We start from the raw sequence: 13,762 nt of genomic DNA on the forward strand, positions 1-13,762 counted from the left end.
GATTTTAAAAACTAGTAACTTCAAACTGCCACACGCAAAAAAGAGAATCAAAGTGGTCCTCAAAACATTTTCCTTTCCTTCTGAAGATTTCACGATGCATTGTTATTAACCAGTCTTCTACTATTAAACTTAAATGGCCAGTTTAAACAAACAGCCCTGAGACCATTCTTCCACCACTTATTAAACCCAGGGTGGCTGGTATTAGGGATAATATTCATTTAGCCTTCTGAGCCTTCTGGGCAGACTAAGTGACTTTGCCATCTCCAGCAGCCTTCTTGTCCACTCCTTTGATGACACCCACAGCAATTGTCTGTCTCATATCATGAACAGCAAAGCCACCCAGCGGTGGATAGTCTGAGAATCCTTCAACACAAATGTGCTTGCCAGGAACCGTATCAACGCTGGCAGCATCACCAGACTTCGAGAATTTAGGGCCATCTTCCAGCTTTGTACCAGCACGGCGATCAATCTTTTCCTTCAGCTCAGCAAACTTGCATGCAATGTGAACCATGTGGCTATACAGTGCACGGGCACAGCCAGCGCTGATTTGGCCTGGATGGTTCAGGATAATCACCTGAGCAGTGAAGCCAGCTGCTTCCATTGGTGGGTGGTTTTTGCTGTCACCAACAGCATTGCCACAACAAACATCCTTGACAGACACATTGTTGACATTGAAGCCCACGCTGTCTCCAGGAAGAGCTTCACTCAAAGCTTCGTGGTGCATTTTGACAGATTTTACTTCGGTTGTAATGTTGACTGGAGCAAAGGTGACCACCATAGAAGGTTTGAGAACACCAGTCTCCACTTGGCCAACAGGAACGGTACCAATACCACCAATTTTGTAGACATCCTGGGGAGGCAGGCACAAGGGCTTGTTAGTTGGACGATTTGGTGGTAGGATGCAGTCCAGAGCCTCAAGCAGCATGGTTCCACTGACATGGCCATCCTTACGGGTGACTTTCCATCCCTTGAACCAAGGTATGTTAGCAGTTGGCTCCAACATGTTGTCACCATTCCAACCAGAAATTGGCACAAATACTATTGTGTCGGGGTTGTAGCCAATTTTCTTAATGAAGGTGCAGAATTGATTGCCTCATATCTCTTCTAGCTGTAGGGTGGCTCAGTGGAATCAATTTTGTTAACACCAACAATTAGTTGTTTCACCCCCAGTGTGTAAGCCAGAAGGGCATGCTCTTGGGTCTGCCCATTCCTGGAGATGCCACCTTCAAATTCACCAACACCAGCAGCAACAATCAGGACAGCAGAGTCAGCCTGAGATGTCCCTGTAATCATAGTTTTGATGAAGTCTCTGTGTCCTGGGGCATTAATGATAGTCACGTACTACTTACTAGTCTCAAATTTCCACAAGGAGATATCAATGGTGATACCACGTTCACGCTCAGCTTTCAGTTTATCCAAGACCCAGGCATACTTGAAGGAGCCCTTTCCCATCTCAGCAGCCTCCTTCTCAAATTTCTCCATGATTTTTTTTATCGATGCCACCGCATTTGTAGATCAGATGGCCAGTAGTGGTAAACTTGCCCAAATCTACGTGTCCGATGATGACAATGTTGATACGAGTCTTTTCCTTTCCCACTTTGGCTTTTAGGGGTGGTTTTCATGACACCTCTGTTCTGGCGGCAAACCCGTTGTGAAAAAGCAAGATATTTTTTAGTACCTAGGTATGCTGGACACTACAGTAGGAATGAGATCCTATAAAGCGGTGAGCTAAAGAGACATGCTCCCTACCATCAAAGAATTTATATTTTAATGTACATATTAAGAATGTGAACAGCTGAATATATAATGAACATTATAATAAACATGTGAAGGTAAAGACAATATTCAATAGTGTCTATTCAATGACACTCTAAAACAGTTTCTATACTATACAATAGTGAGTTGTGGGGTTTGCATTGGCTTCCTGTGGCTTCCTCCTGTGATTTCTGCTGGATCCTCTCCTCTTCCAGACCAGCCTTTCAAGGTAGAGTGCTTCAAAGCTCAGTCTTACAAATTATTCTCGTCACTACTACATTCTAATACTGTGATTTGCCTGGAATCAATAATGCTTCCATCATTGGTATAATCCTATTACTTCTAATATCACATATATCTTGCTGAATCCAAATTTTTATCTCATTCTAATATTTCCCCAAGCTATAGGCTCATATATCTTTTCACTAAGCATTCACATCCAAAACAGAAATCTTGATATCCCAACCCCATCATATCCCATCCCCAGATTCTTTATTTCATTATTTGTTAATCTCAATCACACAGTTGCTCAGGACAAAGATCTTGGAAGCATCCTAACTGCTCTTTTTTATAGTGCAACAGAATATCTGGTCATATGGCTTTAGAATATAGGCCAGGTCTGATCACTTGTCAACAATTCCACTTTTCCTATCTTAATCCATGCCACCATTGTCACTTTTCTGACTATGTAGTAGCTACCATATTGGTCTCCCTTTTTACATTTTACAGTGTATTTCCCCTACAATCTATTATCAATACAACAAGCTAAGTAATCATTTCAAAATGCAGATTGGTGGTGACTCTTCAGTGTCTACAATCAATCTTTACACTTCATGTAAAATCAGAAATCTTTACTGTGTTCCAAAATGCCGTACATGTTCTGGCCATAGGATTCTTCTCAGGCCTCATAATCTGCTGTCCTTCTGGATGGCTGTGATCCAGCCACACTGGCACCCTGCTCTTGACACTGAGCAGATGTTGCTTTCATAGAACTCTACATTAATTCCCTCTAGAGAGAGGTTTGTATATTTGTAATTCTGTCATCAGGACTAGGTTCTATATAAAGGCATTTGCCAGAGACTTATTATTGCTAATAGTGCATGACACTTATCCTTTTTGAGTTACTTTCTATGTTTCCATAATGTGAAATGTTCATTTCCTTCTGTAATAAGATGCTGTCTTCCCAAATAACTGACTCTGACTTATTTCTGAAAGTTTATAATTTTTCTAAAATCCCATACAATCTTTTTCTAAATTTGTATCAGATTCTAAGATCCTATTATTGGGAAATGCTTTGACTACAAAAAAAGTTCAAAGGAAATTGCTTTATGAGAATAGTCACCTAAGTTAGTAATACATTGTTAGTTTGTGTATACTCAATAAGGAGAAAACAATCATCTTTATATCCATATTATTCTCCAAGTTTCAGAAAGGTAATCCAGTTGCTGAGAATTCAACAGCCCCTATGATATTAAATAGAAGTGTTCATGCAATTACTGACTTTATGGTTCTTACTTTATTCCTGAGGGAAAGTCAATAAAAGAATAAAGGAAATATACTTCTAACTCTATTGGTTTTAATATGAACATTTTGTTTAATTGCTAATATTGTTTAAACATACATCTCTTTCATCTTAAAGCATTGTTATTCACATCCTCCTCTTGATCAAATAAGGAAATAATTCCACTGAATTATCTTAAATATGTTAATAAGTAAACAATAAATTAAATTAGTGTTCCTGTAGAGTCTCTGGCATTCTCTCACGTATATCTTCTTCTATTGTCCATATCTACTTTCTTCTACTGATAATATGTTTCAGTAAAAATATTCATAGCCATCATTCTCCTTGATGTGGAGCAGATTTTTCCATGTTAGTAAGTGAATGATTATTAGCCTTGGTTCTACTTTTGCCCTACATCAGTTTTTCATAGGTGTTCAGCTAGGCACTTGCTGCCTAATCTATTCTTCTCCCCAAACCAATGAGATACCATCTGGATACAACAACAACAACAACAAAAATTCAATTTTCTAAATTGAAGTTCTGTAGGAATTAGAGATAATGGTTTTTAATTCCTCACCTGACCAATATTAATCACTCATAATTTCTATGTAATGTAGCTATCCTTTTTTTATTCTATATGTCTTGTGAACTAAATGTGTTATCCATCAAAGCATACTGCAGAAACAAAGAAGCTAAAAGAGAAAAAAGAGAAAGAAAGAAAGAAAGAAACGATCTGCAGGCACTTAGGGAAGAAAAGAGGAATGGAGCCACAAAGAAACAGAAGAGCTCCTGCTCTGTTCCTGCTGGTCCAATGTTTGGAAACTGGCTGGTGCTCTAATTGTATCTCACTGTTTCTGTTTATTTTGGAACAAATTACTAGAATGAGTAGCCCAGTCTCTGACAAATTGGCCTTCATCAGTGACACTGAAGTATTTCCCTCTTCTTCAAATTACTAATAAAATCTAAATAACCGCTGCTCTCACCTGCTTAAATTTTACATCTACAATATCTGGAGATGAGCCAAATTTATTTGCTATGACCCTATTCATCTTGGAATCTAATTACCAGACACCTCCCTCAGAAGCCTAAGCTCAAACTCCATCTCCCACAGTTCCTATTAGTGAGTAGAGAGACCCTGACTTGTATCTCCTGCCCCTATTTTAAATTGCATCTCTTTAATTCCAGGTTAACATAAGACCTGCACATTCTATCACAATCTACCTTCACAGCAATGGAGAGAAAGATAAGATTAAACTTTCAAACACAGCAAGTCTGCTTATCCCATTGTAAGGGTTTTGATTTGGAAGGACTGGGATCCTGAGACATGAACTTGAGAAACTGGGGTAGATGCACTTGAAAATTTTGAAAACCTAGACTTGTTTCCCTCCCAGGACCTTCAGAAGCAGCCCACTCCTCTGCCTCTCAAGACAGCATGCCTCCCCCAGCATAAGTCTCTGCTCCCCCTCATGGCCAGAAGATCAACAAATAGGATTGTTCACAACGTAACTTGATAAATAGCTATGTTACCTGAAGGAGGAATGGTACTCTATTGTTAAAGACCTGTAGGAGTAAGTCCACATGTATGAGCTGGGAGAGAATGGATCTGGTAAGAGCTAGAACAAGAGAGGCAGAACATAAAATTTAGTGAATTTTATAAACATGGAAGCAATCTCCTGTGATAAGAAAATAAACATCCTGATAAGGACGCCAGAAGATAGCATCATTATGCTGCTAGCAAATCCCTGTGAAGCTTAGAGAAAGTAATGATCCACCCTAAGTAAACAGAAATAATAGAACTATTGTGGCAAGTTGAAGAAATATTCAAAAAAAGCTGTACAAAACTGAACATGTTTTAGTGGATACCACGTAACATCAAGAGCCTTCCAACTGACTATGATTTACTGAAGACAAATCATAGTTGGTAGGAGATACCTGGGTGAGAAAGGTACTGGAATTATTGAGAAGTGGAGGATGTTGTCCGCAGGCAACTTGGAAGGAGATACTAATACAGAAGTGACCATCCAGATAGCAAAGAGCATGACATAAAGGAGGTGATAATGATAGTGCTTAACTATCCAAGCAAGCTGTCTGCAACTGTTGCAAGGAATAGCAAGATCTTAGTCACAGGCAGGTGACTAACCTTTAGAGATATCCAAGGACGGTAAGTGTAATATGGTTTCCATAGAGACAAGATAGAGAAGAAATTAGCAAAGGGTTTGCTTAATCTATGTAAAAGAAGAGACTGTACAATTGATAGACACCTCAATTTAAAGTCAGAAGCTTTATGCCAATTCAGATCTGAGTTTTCATACCTTAAATTGATTGACTCAAAAGAGGACCAGGTCCCCAGAGAAAAGGACCTACAAAGTCACAGTAAACAAACACTGTGATGATTCCCTGCATCCTTCCCCCAGGGGACTTATGGCTATTTGTTAGAGTGACTGTATATACAGGAAATGAAAATTCAAACATATCAAGAACTTTGGATTTGCGAAAAAGACTCTGGATCCACAGGGGTTAGTGTTTCCATGGTCTGACACAACAAATGTACAATTAAACATAAGTAGCTATGACTGCTTTCCAGTAACTTTTGTTTCCTTGTGTAAAGAATCACCAATCTGGCCTCAGGAATTAATGCTTTGATTACACACTGTGGGAAGGTTGCTCAGATATGTAAACTGTCTGAAATTTTTACCCTGCTTGCAAAATAAATAGTTACCCTGACAAAGTTTCATAATTCTGGCAAAGAACATGAGACTCCTAGGTCACTTATAAGGAACTTTATTACTCAGGGCACAGTATGAAAAACCACCAATCTTTCAGATCAGGGTGCTTGCAAACCTCCTAATCTTTGCCTTGGAATGACATATCTTTATTAAACTTCTCAGGAAATCCATGCATCCTCCACCCTGGAATGAGCCACTGTATCTTCCAGTGCTGTTTGCTATACAAATATAACTGAAAAGATGGTCCAAAAACACAGTATGATAAAGTCATGAACAAATGAGAAAGACTCATAGAAAATTGTCTCCCATTAATACCCAACACTCATTTCTATACCATTTAACTACTGATGAATTTTCTCACAAGTGTACCCTCTGCCTGCCACTTTGACTCTGATTAATAAGACTGACAGGGGCTAGGGCTAAATCAGTTTAATTTGTGTTATACAGCATTTAACTAAAGCTACTATTAACAGAAACCCCTAATGGCCAAATGAATTATTGACTTCAGCACTGTCCTCCATATTCCCAGTTGAATAAACCCCATAAAGCTAACAGTCTCTACCTTAGAAAGTCAGGTGGCATTCTACTGTAGTTTTTGTATTGACTTTTCTACCAAGTCCAAAGCATTAATACAGGTACAGCGGGATACATTAAAGATTGCCTGGACACCACCATGGGCAACAAGAAGGACAATTCCAACACTGCCTAATCTGGATAGCTTCCAGAACCACCATAGTATTTCCTTAAACACTAGAAGGAGTCTTACAACCAACCCTACGGTGAAAGTCACTATTTTTTGGTGGGGAGGCAACTTAATACCCAGCTTCGAATATAAGAAATATAATCCCGGCCGGGCGCGGTGGCTCACGCTTGTAATCCCAGCACTTTGGGAGGCCGAGGCGGGCGGATCACGAGGTCAGGAGATCGAGTCCGTGGTGAAACCTCGTCTCTACTAAAAAATACAAAAAAAAATTAGCCGGGAGTGGTGGCGGGCGCCTGTAGTCCCAGCTACTCGGAGAGGCTGAGGCAGGAGAATGGCGGGAACCCGGGAGGCGGAGCTTGCAGTGAGCCGAGATTGCGCCACTGCACTCCAGCCTGGGCGACAGAACGAGACTCCGTCTCAAAAAAAAAAAAAAAAAAAAAAGAAAGAAATATAATCCCAACGGCACACAAACGGACTCCTGGAAAGAAAGGGTTATTTACAATTGTTGGAGGCCCCCAAGAAGAGCTACTCTGATTCTCAGTTTCATCATGAGGAAGAGAAATGTCAACTAATTGTTGGCATGGACGAAGAGAACAGATTGAAATGAGTAGTTCCTTCAAAAATGAAGCCCAGACTCAACCATTTGAAATGAACTAGGAACCCTAGGGTCTACAAGTTGGCAGGAGGAGGGGTGAAAATTAGAAACATTGTCAACTTGTGACCCACGGGTCAGACGTAGAGGATCACAACAAAAGCTTTTGGTTTTTGTAGTGCATATTGTAATGTCCTACTCCCATAGAAAGAAAAACTTTTTTATTTCAAATACAATTAGAAAAGTTTAATTTTTAGAAATTTAAATGCTAAAATGATTTTTATATCTCTATCACATATAGCAGAAATTGCAATAGACTACCAAAAATTCATCTATAAATTAGTTCATTTAAAAGTCACATTTTAAAATTAAAATACATACTTATTTTCTACATATATTATGCTGTAATTAAAATGACAACTTGGGCAATATTAGAACTCTGATTTAATTGAGGGATGTTTGGCTGATTACAAACAGTGTATTCAGTTTTAAAAAATGAAATTCTAATTAGCGTTGGCTTCCTGTCAAAATCAGTAATTAAGAAAGTTGTCAAAGCCAATCCTATTATTCATCTTGATAATGAAATTATTTAAACATCAAACATAAACATTCTATTAAAATGAAGAGTATAATTGTTGTTAACATTGCTCACTGGGCTTAATAACTATATCACATCAGCTACATTATCCACCTAAATAACTGTACACAGATGCTTGTGATTAAGAATTTGTAAACTTATCAGAGGCTGAGATTATTTTAAAAATAATATTTAAATATGCTGATTTGGTACAAGTGACAATTGTGGGTAAATAAGTCTCCATTTTTTTTTTTGAAAGCAAACTACTATGTTTTTATGAGCTCTACTTATTTAAAGTGCTGGATTTATGCCTTTTGGAATATGTCCATGAAACTATTATCCATTGCCAAATATATCCATTGCCCATGGAAGTTTTATCTTGCCTATTTAATTCCTCCTTTCAGCCTTTACCCATCCCTTTTTCCAACCACTATCAGCTTTTTTTCACTATATATTGGTTTGGATTTTCCAGACTTTTATATGAATGCAATTAGAGATTATGATTGTGTCTCAATTATTTCACTCCCCTTAATTATTTTGAAACATTGAAATTTGTCTGTGGCATCTTATAAATCCATAGTTAATTATTTTTATTATTGAGTAGTATTCCATTGTATTGCTATATTCATTCATATTTTGTTGGACATTTGGGTTGTTTCTAGGTATTGTTTTATCCTACTACAAATAAAGATGATATGAACATACATGTTCATGTACAAATCTTTTTATGACATATGTTTTTGTTTATCTTGGATAAATACCTAGAGGTGAAATATCTGGATCATATGGTAGGTCTATATTTACCTATAGTAAACAAACTCATATTTCCATTTCTCCTCCTGTCCACCTTTATGTTATTGTTACAGGATTCCTTTGGTGCTGCTTCACCAGCTGGAAATCTCTGTGGCTGGGTTTGCCCTGCCTGCTCAGCCCAGCAGGCTGAACTGAGCTTGCACTTGCTCAGATCTTGCACCTGCAGTGGCTTGGTACTCAGCCCGCAGCTGGACCGGGCATGCTACAAGCAGCTTCTGCATTGGGCACTGGTGTCTAGACAAGAGGAGCCTGGTGGTGCCTAAAAACTTGGAGATGCCAGCAATTGCAAAGCCCCAAGGAATGTTGCAGCTTTTGCTTGGGGAGTCCTGAGGTCTGAGTCCCCAAGAGATGTCACCGTTCTTCACTTCCATAGCTCAGTGAGCAGGAACATGCTACAGCTCTCTTTCTCCTGTATTTCAGTGAATGGGAGTATGTTACAGCTCTCTATCTCCCATAGGCTGGTGGATAGGAGCATGTTACAGCTCTCTTTTATTCCCACCGCCCATAGCTCGGAAGGTTTCAGGTTTGTGTCCTACAACCAAGAGGAATAAGGTGCGTGGACACCAGAGAGTGAGTAAGGCAGAGAAGAATTTTATTGAGCAACAGAAGGAACACTCTCAGTTTTGAGAGGGGACACAAAAGTGGGTAGCAGTCTGTGTGGTTGAGTCCAGGGTTTTTATGAGCTTACAATGAGGAAATGACTGCTGATTGGTCCATGGGCAGTCTTTGGAAAAAGCACAATTCATTTGGATAAAAGGCATCATCCAGAAGGAACAAATTGAGAAAGAGAGGATAAGGCAGGAATGGAAGTTCTCACTCCAGTCATGGACTCTATCCAGAACTGGCAGTTAGGATTTTAGGCTTCAGGCTGTCTTTGGCTTGAAGGTCAGGTTTCACCAGGGACCTGTCCCTGTCTGCCTAGGAATTTGTCTGTCTCCTGTCACTATTGATATTACTGAAATACCTTTACTTTTTAATTTGTTATAAATCCCAGAATATATTTTCTTCAGCCTGCAGTTATTTACTTTTTAAAAAGATTTAAGGTATATGATAAACTCATATGCATATGTGTGTTTGTGTATATATATGTGTGTGTGTGTGTGTGTGTGTGTGTGTGTGTGTATTCTATTATGTCATTCTGGTTCACTCTACTTCATTATATATATATATCAACACTTCCACCTTTCATTATTTTTCTTCAGCCTGAAAGATGTTAGCATTTCTTAATGTGGATCTCCTGGTGATAAATTATTTCAGTTCTTTTATTTCTGAAAAAAAAAATTTCTGTTGTTTCAATTTTAAATGATACTTGTGGTAGGCATAGAATTTTATGGTGATGGCTTTTGTTTTGTCTTTTTGCTTTAAGTTCTTTAAGGGTGCTTCTCCAGTGCTTCTCCTCTGCATCTTTGCTTACCTTGTTTCTGACAAGCGATATCTCCCTCTGCCTTTTGTCCCTTTCCGTATAACATGTCCTTTGCCTTTGGATTGTGTTCTCCTTGTGTATGTGTTGAATTGTGTCTTAAAAATTCATATGTTGATATTTTAGGTCCCAGTACCTAAAAAGGTGACTGTATTTGGAGGGAGTATCTTTAAAGAACTAATTAAGGTTAAATGAGGTGATCACGATGGGTTCTAATCCAGTATGACTGATATCCTTATAAGAAGAAATTTGGGAGCAGAAATACACAGACAGGGCCATGTGAAGACAGAGAGAAGACAGCCATCTATAGGCCAAGGAAAAGGGCCTCAGAATGAGATCACTTCTGCTGACACCTTGAACTCAGACTTTTATTTTTCAGAACTACGAAAAAATTAGTTTCTATTGTTTAAGTCACCCCGACTGTGGTACTTCATTAATGCAACCCTGGAAAACTAATAGAGCCAGTTTTTCACATTTTAAAATTTTCTCCTTGATTTTGAGGAAGTTATTTTTATGAGACTAGGTATATTTTTCTTCATGTTTTTTACTTAACCTTCACTGGATTTCCTATAACTGTGGGTGTGGGTTTATTCATCCTTATGTTCCGAGACTCTCCTCCCTCATTCAAAAATACTGAGAGGTCTTTTGGAACTAGAAAAAGGGATCCAGTTACAACAAATGGCCTGGTCCAGGAAGCCTCTTCACCCTGTGTGCTCGAGAAACTCCTCACTCTCCCAGAAATACCTAACAAGTTAGTGGAATAGGCAAAAGACAAAAGAGACCCAACAGTAACTAACAGAGCGATCCAGACAACCTCATTTTTTTTTTTTTCCAAGGGCACGAGAGCCTCTTCACATGCCCAGGGACATAGTGAAGTCAGAGGGCAATGATAATGGGACCTCTCCACACCTCTCCCTACCTAGAGTCACCAAGCAGCCTGATCAGGGGAAATGCATTCTACCTCCCCAGGCAGTATCAGCAGTACCAGCAAGGGCATCAGCAGCACCAGATAAACCAAGCAGACCAAACTAACATTGCAAATAGTAAAAATAAACCTGCCATTGGAAATACATCAGAGCAAAGCAGGCCAATACCTACATACTAACCTAAAAGGTGTGACTTCTCCCCAAAATAAAATGTTTAAATAGGATCCAGAGTCTCTAAACATAATCAAAAACATGTCTAGGACACAATAAGCAATCACTTATGATATCTAGTAATCAAAAACATTACAGTTTAAATGAGAAAAGGAAATCAACTAACACAAGAAGACAAATCAGATATTGGAATTATCTGACCACAACTTTAAAGCAGTCATCATAAAAAATGCTTCAAAATTCAATTGCATGTTTTCTTGAAATAAATGAAAAAATTAGAAAGCTTTAACAGAAAAATAGAAGTGATAAAAAATAATGAACAAGTCTTTCTTCTCCTTGGTTAAGTTTATTCCTAAGTATATTATTCTTTTTGATGCTACTGTAAATGGAATTTTTAATATCTCATTTTCTGATACTTCATTGTTAGCATATAAAAATACAACTGACTTTGTATGTTTATTTTGCACCCTGAAAATTTACTAAACTTGTTTATTCTAAGTTTTTTGTGGAGTTTTAAGGATTTTTACTATGTTTATGTCATCTGCAAACAGATAATTTTGTTTCTTTCTTTCCAATTTGGATGCCTCTTATTTCTTTTTCCTGCCAAATTGCTCTCACTAGGACTTCCAGTACCTGACTGAATAGAAGTAGAGAAAGTGGGCATTCTGGTTTTGTTTTTGATGTTAGAAGAAGCTTTTTGTTTTTCACTGTTGAGTCTCATATTGGCCTTGGGCTTGTCATAGGTGGCAATTACATTCTACAGTTAAGGAAAGCTAAACTAATTTGTCCCTGGGAGTCCTAATTTTAACGATTGGCTAAAGAATGCTCCTTATTCAGGAATGATATGATACAAAAGTTAACTTAGAACATCAAGGAAGGAAAAAAGATGATACAAAGTTTGGAAATATGAATACTTATAACACACTATATTTTCCTCTTTAGTTTTATAATTATATTTGATGATTGAAACAAAGATTTTTAACACTATCTAAGACAGTGATAGTGTCTCAGGAAAAATAAAGGTACCTAAATAGAAATTAAGTCTCCACATTTCACTTGACATGGTAAATGTTACCGATAGAATGTTGTAAGTCACATGTGAATAATATACAAAGCAACTGTGATGGGAAGTATACAAAGAGATACAGTCAAAAATACTGTTAATAAACCAAGACTGACCCCCACCAAATGTTCACTAGCCCACAGAAAGGCAAGAGAAAAATAATTCCTTCCTCACATAGGAAAAGTATCTTCACAAGCCCCTCACCACTGGATCTACAGAAAGCTTACTATGGTGGCAAGTCTCTGAACCCTTGTTGGATTTATTTCCCACCTTCGTTCAAACAAATGACTTAACAATACATCTAGAATTGTTGCTATTTCTTATTCACCTGGTCCAACCAGCATTACACCAGCCATCAATTTATTGCTGAAATATGGAGAGGCTACAAAAAAAGAAATAAAACTAGTATATCATTCATTCAGACATTTCTTTTTGGAAAATTTTCTTACATCAATGATGATATTTTTTTCTTTTATCCAAAACACAGATCAAAGATGCTTTAGGAAAGATTAACAGGAGTTCCCTAAGTCAAGTAAACATCTATTATTACCCTCTCTCCTCCAAAATACTATACACTCATATGACAAGTGTGTTTGTTGTTGTTGTGCATTTATAAATCTTCAGTACTGAAGGTTGAGCTAATTATGTTTCAGAATGCAAGAGAAACCATAAAATGATGTGTAGCTTATGTTATTAAGATATTTCTGGATGTATTTATTTATTCTGTGTCACTTCCTTTCCCATGCTCCTCATGAGCCCAATGGCAATAGTTCTAATATGTTGAATATATTACTTTATATTTATGTGTGTTATTTTGAAATGTGTTAAATTTCAAATTTGTGTATATGGTATTTTATATATATTATATATATATTTAGGTGTATGTGTAAAACATATACCTTATTTTTCTCAAATATATTTCTATGCTTCAATCATATTATATGAGTACATTGAATACATTTCTTCCAATCACCTCATAAGTCATTTTTCATATATTCTACGTATACCTCATATACTCTAAAAGTGGACCGATTGACTGCAACTTCCAATGTCACAAAGAATGCCATATAGAATACCCTTTAATGGGTCCTTTTGTGGACCAGTGTTAGAATTACTTTGAAATACAAACTGAGTAATGAAATAAATCATGCATATTCTTAATTTACATAAATACTGCCAGGTTACTTTCCAGGAGAGCGGCTCCATCAGTGCATGAAGATTCCTACTATTTAATTCATCACATTTTTAATCTTTGCTAGTCTAATAAGCGTAAGTAAAATCTATTATTATTTTACTCTGCTTTGCTCTGATTATAAATGAATTTCACCATCTCTTGATATGATTTTTCACATTCTGGGGTTTCTCTTCTGAAACTTGTCTGTTGTATTCTTTGCCTGTCTTTTTCTTTGCAGTATTTTTCCAGTTACTTTTCAGGAGTCCCTTGTATATTCTCATTCATTCTCAGTTTTACACAATAAGATTATTTTATCAAACTGTTACTTTCTGATATTTCTG

General features: G+C 37.5%; 1 pseudogene; it reads right to left on the bottom strand.

Annotated features, from left to right (window-relative positions):
• Positions 1–214: 214 nt before the first annotated feature.
• On the bottom strand, positions 215–1,497 carry LOC116457408 (putative elongation factor 1-alpha-like 3; annotated as a pseudogene).
• Between the last annotated feature and the right edge of the window lie 12,265 nt (positions 1,498–13,762).

Source organism: Hylobates moloch, unplaced genomic scaffold, assembly GCF_009828535.3.
Source record: "Hylobates moloch isolate HMO894 unplaced genomic scaffold, HMol_V3 SCAFFOLD_18, whole genome shotgun sequence".
Taxonomy (NCBI): domain Eukaryota; kingdom Metazoa; phylum Chordata; class Mammalia; order Primates; family Hylobatidae; genus Hylobates; species Hylobates moloch.